The sequence below is a fragment of the Triturus cristatus genome, chromosome 12 (genome assembly GCF_964204655.1).
Source record: "Triturus cristatus chromosome 12, aTriCri1.1, whole genome shotgun sequence".
Lineage (NCBI taxonomy): Eukaryota > Metazoa > Chordata > Amphibia > Caudata > Salamandridae > Triturus > Triturus cristatus.
In genome coordinates this window covers 728,615,305-728,629,194 of record NC_140595.1, presented here as the reverse complement: position 1 = coordinate 728,629,194, position 13,890 = coordinate 728,615,305, and positions in this window count along the sequence as shown.

The window sequence follows — 13,890 nt, the reverse complement described above, 5'->3', positions numbered from 1 at the left end:
TAAGCAGCTGTCCCTGTTCCTCTCGGATACAAATGCCCTAGACCACTCGCAATTTGGTTTCCGAGAGGGACATGGAACGGAAACAGCACTAATCTTGGCAGTCGAGGAACTCAGGAATGTCTTGGACGCTGGAGGGAAGGCCGCCTTGATCCTATTGGATCTTTCGGCGGCCTTCGACACGGTAAACCATGACACACTTCTAACCCGTCTAGCTGAAGCCGGAGTGCATTCGTCGGCCCGATCATTGTTTGCTTCCTATCTGTCCAACAGAACTTTTACAGTGGAGCTTGGAGAAGTAAAATCACAACCTTTTAGCTCTGCATGTGGGGTACCTCAGGGGTCATCTTTGAGCCCCACTCTTTTTAATCTGTATGTAGAGCCCCTAGATGCAATCATTAAGAACTGTGGGTTTCTGCCAGTCTCTTACGCTGACGACACCCAAATAGTGGTGTCGATCAAAAATAATCTCAAAGAGACGGCAGAAAAATTTCAAAACTGCATGATACGAGTTAAGCAATGGATGCAGAGTAACTGCTTAAAGTTAAATGGAGATAAAAGTGAAGTCATGTTGCTAGGTACTGATATGGAAATTTGGTCTCCGGAGTGGTGGCCACTCAGTCTAGGACATCGCCCATCTCCAGTAAACAGAGTGAAAAATCTGGGTGTCATACTAGACAAACTGACTTTTGACGCCCAGTCCAACAAACTGGCATCAACCATTTGGTATATTCTGAGAATAATAAGGAAGCTCCTGCCATTTATTCCCTTAGATTCTTGCAAAACAGCCCTGGCCATATCAAGGCTAGACTACGGGAATGCTTTTTATAGCTGGGATACAGGCTCAGCACCTAGCAAAACTACAACGCCTGCAAAATGCAGCGGCAAGATTGAGTCTGGACATCCCGAGGTCTGAGCCGATTGCACGCAGACTAAGATCCCTACACTGGCTCCCAATGGAAAAAAGAATAACATTTAAGTCTGTATGTTTGGCCTATAAGGCCCTGCATGGGAGTGGCTCTCAGTTTTTAAAAACCCGTTTACGACTGTATGAGCCATCCAGGAATCTTCGTTCTAGCCAAGCAAAACGGATCCAGATCCCAAGATACAAACAGGTCAGGTGGGGGGAGAAGTTTTCTGCTACACGTAGCAAGGGCCTGGAACCTCCTCCCAATCACAATCAAAAACAGTCCCTCTATGCTGTCATTCAGGAAAGAGGTAAAAACCTGGTTGTTCTCCTCCACTTAGACCAAGCTGTGATATTTCCCGGGCATTCTCTGTCTCTATGTAGCGCCAAGACGCCCATGGGCATACGTGCGCTTTATAAATCTTTAAATCAATCATAACTAGCTTAGTGGACTGACCATAGGGAATACCATAAAGAGACCAAAGCTGCCAGCTTACTGAAAAACATTAACTGTGCACCTGCCTCCCACGCTTTATCTATCTCACTGCTAAGCCCTGCATCCTATTGCACAATAACTGCACCTTAGTGGTCATCACACACAACATTCAAACACTTATCTTATATGATGAAAACAAAGACAACATCCTTCTAATCGTACACCCTGGACAGTGTAAGATGTTGCCTATATAGGCAAATACTTTAACACCTAACTTAGGGTTAATAAGCGCTATATAAGTGCTACCGTACAATGCCCCTAGCACATTTGGCTGCAGTGCCAGTGTTGTGTAATATTTGATATCCCATGTATCTCTTATATCCTCTGTCTTTTGAGTATTTTTGAAAAATAAACCCCCTGGCAGGACCAGACAAGCAGCAGAGAGTTGTGTTGCAGAGTTTTATGTGATACCATACCTATAACACTAGAATGGGCAAGGAAGAGTTGCTGCTTAGATCAGCACGGACTGTAACATGAGGCATATTAAATAGGTCATTTCATTTTCATTTAGTTTAACCTTACTCAAGACACTCGCACAGAGGACACATAGTTACGCAGGTGCGTAACAAAACCTGATGGGGCCCCTCTGCAAAGTATATGGAGGGGGCCCCCCCACTCACGGCTGACAGAGCTATGAAGTGGTATGAAAGAGATGTGTAAACTGCAAGCATGGGCTTAGAAATGTACAGTTTGTTCATCAATCCTTCCCAAATCTCTCAAAGTAGTCTCTAAATTCTCATTAGTATAGACTTCACCAACCACCATGTTATGTTTTTGATCCTGAGTTTTAATGCCTGATTTTGTGTTTCTCTAGCCCAAGAACTGAACATATGATATCTATTAGTACTGATGACAAACAAAGGACTCTGACTCCTACATATTTTAGACCTCATTGCCTTCGGTAGCATGTGTGTGATGTAAAGCACTCTGTCACCCTACATGACAAGAAGCGCCCTTTGGCCTTAATGAAATCACAGGCAGTGATATCATACGACCTTTGACTCTGAATTTTCACAGGAGATCATGTCACATGACCTTAACCCTGGTGACATTACAATAAGTGACATTACTGAAGTTCTATCATTGCTGCATGATTATATAACAACACAACACATACATGTCTATTTTAGATACCACATATATTAAGGTGGTGACATGATCTTTGAAAGTTGTGGGGCATAATATTAGCCCTGAATAGTAGTGACCAAGTGAAACAAGTGAGCCAGACCTCTTCTAAGAGAGGCCTGCCCATGAGAACATTTTGAAAAAATTGTCAAATAGTGCATTTTTTTAAAAACAACTTTCACACAACTTTGCTACAAAGCCATAGTCTCCGAAAGGACGCTTTAAATAGTCAAGTCCTTGAATGATGTGCCAAGCCAGTGGAACGAGACACTCCACTGGAGTTGACACAATTTTTTCAAAATGTGCTATGGGTGCCCCAATATATAAAATAAGATCTCCTTTGTGCCAGGCCAGCATTTTATCATGGCCCTCTTATGCCAAAAATTACAAACAATATACCAGAGCCAGAATTTTTGCTGTAAATGCCATCTACATACCTTGAGTGACACGTCAACAATTACCTCAGTATGTCAAGGCAGCATTTTCTAATGGTTACCCCTTTCATGCGCCCCAGTTGCCCTCGCTCATGACAATAATTACCTCCAATGTGATAGTGCCAGCAATTTGACACAGATGCTCCAATGCCAAGAATTTCCTCAAGTATGCCAGCTACAGCATTTTTCCACAGGTGCCCTATATGCCACCAATTACCTCTCATATGCCAGTACGGGTATTTTATCATTATGTCAAAAACTACCTTCAGAACTAATTACCTCTATCATGTCAATACAAGCATTATACTGTTATGCCAACAGCTACCTCCAGTATGTCACTACTTGTCACAACTGCCTGTCATGGTAAGAATTGCCTCCAGTATGCCAGTGCCAGCATTTTGCCATGGGTGCCTCCATCAACAATCACCCTCAGTATGCTATGGCAAACAGCATATTATCACAATCTCACTCATGCTCACTTAGGTCCACTTATTTTCACTGACACTCGCTTATTAATTTTCACCAAATTGTACTCATTGTCACTCACTATCTTGCACACACTCTTACTTCCTAACTCTCATTCACTTTCACTTTTCAGTCACTCTGACTCACATATTCTCACTCATTCAGTCACTCAAATTCACTTTTTCTGACTGAGTCATACTTTCACTCACGCATTCTAAATCTTTTTTACTCACATTGATTCTCACACTCTCTAGCACTCCCTCGCTCATTCATTCTCTCACTTGCAGTCACTCTTACTAGGTCTGACTCACTCATACTCACACATTGTCATTGACTCTCACTCTCATTCACTGTCACATTAATATTTAGACACACCGATACCCACACCCTCTCTCTCACACAAATACACTCTCACCCACAAGCAGTTACACAACCTACATTTAAAAACATTTTTACCTACCTTAGCTGCTGGGAAAGTCCCATTCCAGCTGATTGTACTCTATTTTTTATTACACTAATAGTGAATAACAATGTTATTCACTATTAGTGTAGCAAACAAATTGGTAGAAAACCAGGAGAGCGAAGCCCCATCTGATGCCATAAGGACAAGCAGCTCCTGTGTTTCTGGCACTGCTTTTGACATCTCTTAGGCCAGGGATCACAAAGAACAAGCCAGTCAGGTGTCACAGCTGCAACACCTGGTGACCCCTAAATGACGTCCATGTCCTAGATAGATAGATAGATAGATAGATAGATAGATAAGAGACTAGAGTAGGAGAAATAGACAATGGTGTCTACAGTACTCAGATTTGCAGTGGGTTGGGCTGTGGCTCGTGCCATGTGAAAGATTTCACGTGCAGTTACATTGTGCATGACTATGACATGGCCCACCCCACCCTGAACCAAAGATGATACCAAGGCAGGCAGTGAGGGCAGGCCAAGGTGAACCTTCCAGTTTATTGTCTGCAACACTGTGCTGCCAATGTTTAGATAGCAATACAACTTATGGAATCAAGGCATTCTTTTAGAATTTTGGCACAAATTATATAATTTGGTGAGGTACTGTGAGACACCGTCCCTCCTGAGGACAAACACCTTAACCCCAGCTGAGGACACCTCACAGTATAAATGGCAGTGGAACGTAGTCACCTGACAATATGTTTTACACATTTAAAAGGGACAAACTGAATGAAAAAATCAATCACCAAAGCGATTTCAATATTGCAAAGCAGATACTCGTAGCACTTTTTCATGGCTAGGCAAACCTAAGACAGGTGATTCACTTACATTGGATCGCTTGCGCCCCTCTGACACATGTGCACTCCTATGGAACTTGCTGTTTTTAGTTTGTGGCTCGTGGTTAAGAAATAAGCCAGTGGTGGGCCACTATAACAGATGTGGTATATTGCATGTGAAGAATTTTACAACCACTACACTGTAAGGATATATATATATATATGTGTGTGTGTGTGTGTGTGTGTACTGTTCATAATGCCCCTTATGTTTATGTCCTAAGGTAAGTATAGGTGGAGAATAGAGCAGCAAATATATAATTACTTTACAATACTGTGGTAAATTGATATAATGGATGCAACATTATTGCAAGTTGATATTAAGATTATATTGTCTTCAGTAGGCCACGGAAAGTAAATATTTCTGTACCTTATCCCTCTTGCATACAAATAAACACTGGCATGCCAGACATACTTTCTGAAGTGCTCCACATCGACTAGCTTCAAGGGAGACCACTTTCATAGTAATTAGTTTTTTTATTTAACAGTTAATATCTGATGTTTCCAAGCGCAGCACAGGTGTTGGTATTATCCAAGGAAATTGTATTTTATTCATAGACTTCAAAAGTATGTGAAGTAGTTCATTTTGGTAGGGCTCAAACTCGTGAGTCTCAGAAGCAGTGTAACACACTGAGCCATCTGTCTGGCTATTTAACACATCTCAGGACATGGTCTAATTAACAAATGTCACTCTGGTCTGCCACCACTCACTTGATGCCGGTGCATGTGGCTTTTTACTCAAAGGATAGTGAAAAAATGTAAGCCTGGACTTAGTCATTGCCCCGAATGCAGACTGCATGGATCTTGGAGGGCAATACATTTTTACAATCCGAAAACGTGAAAATATAAACCCAACAGTATGCTGTCAATTAGTCTTCACCACAAGGCAATGAGAAAACATTTTAGCCTCATGCGGGAAAATAAACAGGAAAATCCATTGACCTTAACATCCAGCAAAAAAACATTCACCAGAATTATAAATTACCCTCCTGACCCCTGCCCACGTGCTGCACTCTGAAATGATGTTGAAGCATTGACAACTAAGGTGGACTTCACATAAAAGAACTATTGTCACCACCAAAGCTTCAGCCAGGATACTCTGAGTCACAGATAGTAAAATGTAAGTAAACGTGCAGCATTTCTTGAAGTAAAATAATACTGGCTTCAAAAAGACCAAAGAAGTAATTTAATTCTGTAACATTCTCTTCTCACCTACCATTGATTGCCACAGTAAGACTCTTCCTATGAATGTAGCTTCATAGAGACAACAACTACTTATTTTTCATCCTTTAAACATGGCACAGTAAATCACTTCAATTTAGTACACAAATCTAAGCGATGCCACATGGCATTTTTAAAGAAAGAACTACCCTATTTGCATTTTGACGGACCACTAAGTGGATGCCAGGGCTGTTTTGTGCACCCCGGATTCCCAGAGGCATCCATCCACCCTGCAGTTGTCAAAATGCAAAAAAGGTTATTATTTATTTCTTTAAACATGACACGTGTAATCGCTTCTCCTTATGTACTAAGTGAAAGCAATTCTGCTTCTCATGTTTAAACAAAGAAATACCCTGGGCCTCTTCGACATTTTGATGACCACCCCGGCACCCAGTCACATCTGTGGGGCCCAGAAATGAAGGAAAGGGGAACAGCCATTGCGGAGAGGGCACGAGTCAGGAGAATAGCCAATACGAGGGGGCCGTGCCCGCACCACGACGCAAATAGAACAAAAGCCGATGATAATATGGCATGAAATACTGAACATGGTAACGGTACTCACACTAGTGGCATGCTTTGGCTGGCAGCGTGTGAATGGCCTCACATGCAGTTTACACTGCGCATGATTATGACACGATCCTCCCTGCCACGCCTTGAACAAAAGGAGACACCTAGGCGCATGGGCAAGAGGAACCTTGTTTTCAGTTTGTTTTCGGTTGTCTATAGATGTTGACTCTGCTCCAAGTGCCTATATATTAATAAATATATTATTAATATTTACTGGCCCAGTGGCGGATGGACAAACACAATAAGACCAAGAAGCAGGGGGACCCTTAGAAACCTACTGTCCTACTCATATTATAGTTATGAATCATAGTATCACTGATACGGAGGGGCCCCCCACATGACTAGGAGCTGGGGGCTCCCCCCCCCCCCGCATTGCGGGGCCTTACGTTACGCCACTGGCTAAGCTCTGGGCTGCGAGCACAACAACATTCAATAAAATATCAGCCAACAATGGGCAGAGCCACCTTTCCTCTTTGCCCTGTTGGTGAAACCACTTTGAGCTGAGGCAGGCAACGTGCGGGAAGTAGTGATGGGAGGTCACCCAAATGGGGAGATGAAAATGAATAGGCGTGGCGCGCGCCTAAGTTCCGGGCTACAAGCACAACAACATTAATAAAAATCGGCCAAGGAGGGGCGGGCTGCCTTTTCTCTATGCCCTCTCGGTGCAACTACTCAGAGCTGAGGTAGGCAACGGGTGAGAGGTGGTAGTGAGAGGAGGGAGGGTACGCCAACGGGAGAGATGAAAATTAATTGGCATGGCAGGCACTGAAGAAAGAATACGCAGCAATCAGCTAAGCGCTAGCCGATGCAAGCAAAAAAAGAGTGCTTCACAAAGTGTAATAAAACATGAAGAGTAAGAGCACATGTTACAGGGGCAGTACTCAAATTAACCAACGAAAAACAGGCATTTACAAAGCACAGTCAAAGGAGTCAATTAAACAGATGGGCAGTGCTTAAAACCCATATTCCAGATACAGCATGTCTCAAAGAGACAGCGCATGCGCTGCCTAGCCAAGACCTAAAAACATTTATATGGCCAATAGCTCTTGCATAAGCAAGACCTTTTTACTTGCTTTTTAAAAGTTAATGTGGTGCAGATCAGGGCATATAAATTCTCCCTACTTCCACGGATAGAGTAATTTCACAGATACACACACATACACTCACCATACACTTGGGCCCATTTCACTAACATACGCTCAATTACTCTATCAGCACTGAACCTGTGGAAAGAAACCTCCTAAACACCCTGCATCTACACTAAGGTCGATAAGACCAAATTGACACTGTCTTGAGTCATGATATAAACAATAATAACCACAATAGAGTACTCAATAATTGACAAGAAATAACCACCAACACTGTATTCAAAATAATGGTATTTTATCTAAAATTAGTTCAAAGAAATTCAATCAAAGCAAAATCATTATTCTCATAATTACCTATTCTAGCTAAATGTCATAAATGGGTCAGGACAGGTCTCTCAGTAGAAGTCTCCCGAGTCGCCGTCCTCACAGCATCAATCCTCACCAACGCAGGTTTGGGAAGAAGTGGCCTTAGACCCTCTCTAGGCTAACAATACTTATAGGAAATTTTACAAAATAAAGCAACATAAAATATTTTAATATCCGCTGAGCAAAGCGAGCAGGAAAGGATGTAGCATTGCTACATTTGGAAAAATCTCCGCTCAGAAAAATCACAAAAATAAAAAGACGGAAGAAGGAAACTCGAGTTTTGCAAATGTTTCTTTCGCGTACACATTTCCTCGGAACCATCACTGTAATCACAAAGTTCATTGTGGCTCCCTTGTCCTCCAAGGTTACTTGGACTCACGCCCAGAACTGCTGTCCTCACGGAAAACTTTTAAACCAGGCGAAGACTGTGGTCAGATGACTCTCGACCATGTTCAGCAAGGCCCTCTCATCAAAATTCGATCACTCGAGCACAGGCTTTAAACGGCAGCCATTTTATCACAGGCCAAAACAGACCATCTTAATTAAAAGAGACAAAAACAACGTTACCACAGCATAGTGATTAAACAGTGTTAACCCCACTAATACCCTTATGTGTATGTAATTATCTAGCCTTTTGCAACACAGTAAAGCATTAGTACACGTTATTTCAAAAGCGTTTTGTGCTTTAAAACAAACAGCACTTAGCAACATTCATTTAATTAAACCTGCACATTATTATTAAGCAACATATATGCATTCCCACGTGTAATTTCTCTTGTTAATCGTGTTGATTAATCAGAATTTCACACAGAAACAAATAATTAAGGATTACAATTAGTATTTTTAATTCACAACATATAGACAAACTGGAGCTTCAAAACCCGATAAATTTTCAACAGAAAACTCTGCTCCAGCAATCCCCCCTTTGGTGATTTTATCACCAAATAAACAACCCAAAAAAAAATTTATGTAAATTTAATCCCATTTTAGGAGAAATTGAAAATGTCTTTTTTTTCTCTTTTCACAACACTACACACCAGACTCCCTTTCATCATCCCTCTTTGTTTCCAAGTAAACATTCTCCCTCAATTCTTCTAATTCTATTTCTTGTGGATCTCTTTTTGACCTTTTATGTTTCTTTTCACTATTTCTTTTAATTAATTTCTTTTTCCCTCCCCTGTTTTTACAACACAAACACACCAATCTTAGTATCAATAAAGCAACAATTATACAAGTCAAAGGAAACAATATCTTACCTATAATAGTACTACCTATTTTTGCAATAAAACTCTTAACTGCAACTATCTTATTAGCTATTTTTGTCCAGATACTCTCAGCTTCCAGTGGTACCAATTCTTCATGTAAATCAGTAATATTTTTGATATAGACCTTCAGGTCTTTGCTTTCATCAGGAATGTAAGTGCAGCAATGTTGAACTTTCAGCATTCCACAGACTCCACCCTCCTTGGCCAATAGAATATCAAGGGCAAGTCGATTTTGCATAGACATGGCACGTACGGCAATCATCTCCGTATTCACCAAAAGAAACCCTCCAGCGGTATTTGTCGATAAGCGATCCACCACTGTTGACAGTTTCCTAATTCCATAAGCATTCAAAGAAATTCCCACTGCTGGAATTAAAGCTCCAAAAATATCACCTACAATTTCAGACCAAGTTTCTCTCTTAAAACGTGTTAGTAAATTAATATGTTCTACATCTTCTATTTTATCTATATGAAAGATCTTTGGAAAGACCAGGCGCACATAACACGTGCCATACCAATGGTCAGGCAACCTGTAATAAGCCTTGTTCCCACAAACATAATACACTCCTGGGAAAACTGGATCTTCTCCTCCCTTGAAACCCCATCCTGTTGCAATGAAGTATGTATCATGACACTCACTAGTCCCAACAAAATATGTATCATATTGGGATTTCTTTCTTGTAATGCATAGCTTACCCTTCTGTGGTGCATCTAGAGCTAAAGTTGGACTAGCCCCATTTCTCAATTCTTTCCCCATCTCAATGTCCCAAATTGTCTCACTCACTTTGTATTTCCCTGCCTTCTCATGCATGCTCATTCTCCTTTCCTCCACCATGTTTAGGAAAGCCTTCTCCTCTTCTTTCAAACTGCAAGTTAAATTGTTCTTAAAAATGTAATCTAATGTTAATTCTTCTTTCTCAATAAAAATCTCACCAAAAATGTTAGCTTCTTTAGCTGGATTCAGCCTTTTGTTCATAGACAATTGCCCAAAAATATTATCTTTGTTAGACATCACATAATCTATTTTCCCTAACAAATAAAAAACACTACTTAATACACTACATGAAATTCCATACGTAGCTGGTAAATGGTGATAAGTAACACCCTCTGAAACAGATGCAGGTAACTGCATACATACGTAGCAATCCCTTACTTCCATTGTCTTCACGTATTCATATAACAATTTTAAAAAAACATTACTAGAAAAATCATTAATTGACCTATCTTTATGTATGTAAGTATTACTAATTCTAGTTGGGACTACTTTCTGTGAATTCTTCTCTACATTAGTCACATTCTCAGTATGTATCTCAAATGTACCTATTGTAACTCTAAAAGTAACTAATAAAGCTAATACACCCCATAGTAGCATTAATAATCCAGTACAGCAGCAGCACATTCTACACCATCTTTTCAAGAAGGCACATCTACTTTGATTATTCTCTATGTTAGCCATTTTACTACTTTGACCGTGTCTTTTGACTTAGCCTCTACTACTCCACTACTGGAATTTCTAGAACTCTGGATTACTTCAAACAACTAATTTTCAGACTTTCTCCTTTTCACTTTTCTCCAAGTGATTTCTTCTGTTCATTCAATTTGGATACTCATCACTCTTTACTTCATCTTCTTCAACATCAAATTGTATTAGATCTCCAACATCATCCTCAGTATCCGACTTTTCTCCAATGTCAGTCAAGATTACTTTCAGGATTTCACCTGTATCTTCCTCAACCACTTCACGTATGGTCTCCTCTGGATTTCCCTGACTTTCTGCCTCTTCACCTTTAGACAGTGCCACGTACGTCCATTCCGGCGACCTATACTTCTGGTTAGGTTTTCTTATCCTTTTGATCTCCTCTGGTTCTTTCGACTCCTTTCGCTTTTCACCTTTTGCTGGATTCTGACTCGATACCTCATTCACTTGTTCAGCTTTCAAGGTATTTGCTCGTATCAGTCTGTATCTCAGCCTCTTTATTCTGTTATTAGGCCAAAGATCTCCTCTTATAACCTTTTTCGGTCTTGTTTCTTTATTATTTCTTTCTCCAATCCAAGTTCTCTTTCTCAGAACTCGACCCTCTGATTTCTCATTTTCACTTTCATCCGATTCTGTTTCAAATACCTCTTGTTCTTCAGCAGTTTTCTTTCGTTCCACAGTCTTTTTCACCACTGTTTGAGACTTCCCTATTTCTGTCCCTCTTCGGGTCTCCGACACGCAATCTTCTTGCTGTCTACTTGTCCCTTCACCTAGCTTATCAGGAATGTTCCCTACACCTCCTCGGGGGTCTTCCGCAATCTGTCCCTCTCTATCTTCTTCTAACCCTGCTTCTTCAGGTATAATCTCAAGTGGTTTTCCAACCTCCTTCTCTTCTGATTCAGGAGTAGTTTCTGTGGAACTGCTCTTTTCTCTGCTTTTTCCTCCACTGCTTGTTGGAACTTCAGGCTCTCTTACAGAATCTGATCTCCCTTCTGAGACTCTCAATGGTTCTCTTGAAGCCTCCTCTGATTCTCTTTCAGAATTTCGATTTTTTCTCACTGGTTCTGTTTCTTCATCATCACTGGAATCTGACTCTTCAAAATACTCCTTACCAGTCCCATCTTTTGGGTTTGGAACTCTCAGAGTATGACTTGCATGTACCCAGTTTTTCACACCAGCATACTTCACTGCAGTTGTCGTAGTCAGAATGACTTGTCTTGGCCTTCCCCACCTTGGAACCAAGCAATTTCTTCTTCTGTGCACTTTAATCCTCACCCAGTCCCCTGGACTCAGATCATGAGCTTGTTTCTTCTCAAGTGTGGTAGCGTCTTCTCCAACCTGGTGAAACACAGAATGAACTGCGTCAGCCAGGCCTTTACAGTAATCCAAAATCATGTCATCAGTTATTGTCATCAACTTATTGACAGGCACAAATGCATGACGCATTGCACGTCCCATCAAAATCTCATGTGGACTCAAACCAGTAGTTCTATCTGGAGTAGATCTAATAGTCATTAGCACTAGAGGCAAGACATCAGGCCATTTCATTCCAGTGGCTAAACACATCTTACCAATCCTGTTCTTGATTGTGCCATTCATCTGCTCAACCACGCCAGAAGCCTCTGGCCTGTATGCACAATGTAGCTTCTGCTGTATGCTCAATGCTTCACAAATTAAACTCATGAGCTCATTATAGAAGTGTCCACCTCTATCAGACTCAATCGTTACTGGAAATCCGTACCTAGGAATCAACTCTCTTAACAATAACTTTGCCACTGTTATTCCATCATTTCTCCTAGTCGGATAGGCCTCCACCCATCTTGAGAACAAGCAGACTACCACTAGAACATACCTCAATCTGTTCACCTGTGGCATTTCAATGAAATCAATCTGCATTCTCGTGAAAGGACCACCTTCTCTGCCTATCGTTCCCAGACTCACCACTGTCTTTTTCCCAGTGTTAAATTGCTGACAAATCAAACATCTTTGACAAATGCTCTCTGCAATCGTCCTGAACTTTGCATTGTACCAAGTCTGTTTAAAAGACCTGATCATCGCATCCCTTCCCAAATGTCCCTGGCCATGATACATCCTTGCTATTGTTGACAACATAGAGTTAGGCATGACTGGTCTACCATCTCTATAGACCCCAACATGGTCTGTTTCTCTTGGGGCACAACCTGCCTTGATCCAATCTTTCTTTTCTTCCTTTCCTGCCTCATCCTGCAACTGTTTCACCTCATCCCACGTTTCTAGGACATTAGTAAACATCACAGAACAAAAAGACATTTCCCCTTCTCGTTGCCTATTAATCGAGTGATTATTTTTCGCACAATACTGTGCAATGTCATTTGCAAACCTGTTTCCAAGTGTTACAAAATCATCTCCTTGTCCATGAGCAGCACATTTCACAACTGCTAATTCTTTAGGCAACTGTATCGCCTCAAGTAATTTTCCAATCACTTCAGCATTCTTTATTGGAGTCCCACTCGACGTCAAGAAACCTCTCTGCAGCCAAAGCTGGCCAAAATCATGCACAACTCCAAATCCATACTGACTATCAGTCATCACAGTCACTCTCAGATTCTCTCCAATTTTGCAAGCCTTTGTCAACGCCACCAATTCAGCAACTTGTGCAGATTTCACTCCTTTCAATGGTGAAGCTTCCATCACTTGTGAAACCTTGCACACTGCATATGCTGCACTCAGCACACCCTCATCATTCCTCAGACATGATCCATCCACAAACAGCACATGATCACTCTCAAGCAATGGAAGATCTCTTATGTCTGGTCTCGGTTTTGTACAGTAATCCAGCACATCCAAACAATTGTGATCATCTTCTATCTTCACACCCACATTTTCAATATCTGGTAACAATGTTGCTGGATTCACATTCACACATCTCTCAAGAGTCACATCTGATGCTCCCAGTATGACTTTCTCATATTTAGTCAGCCGACTATGTGACATGTACTGAGTTCTGCTTCTTGTCAAAAGAATTGCTACATTATGAGGTACAAATACCCTTACAGGATATCCCATTATGATTCCCTCACTCTGTTCCAGACTTCTGCATGTTGCAGCTACAGATTTCAAACAACCTGGTAAACCTACAGCTACAGGGTCAAGTGTCGATGAGAAGTACGCAATAGGCCTTCTCAGTTGTCCATGCTTCTGGATTAACACT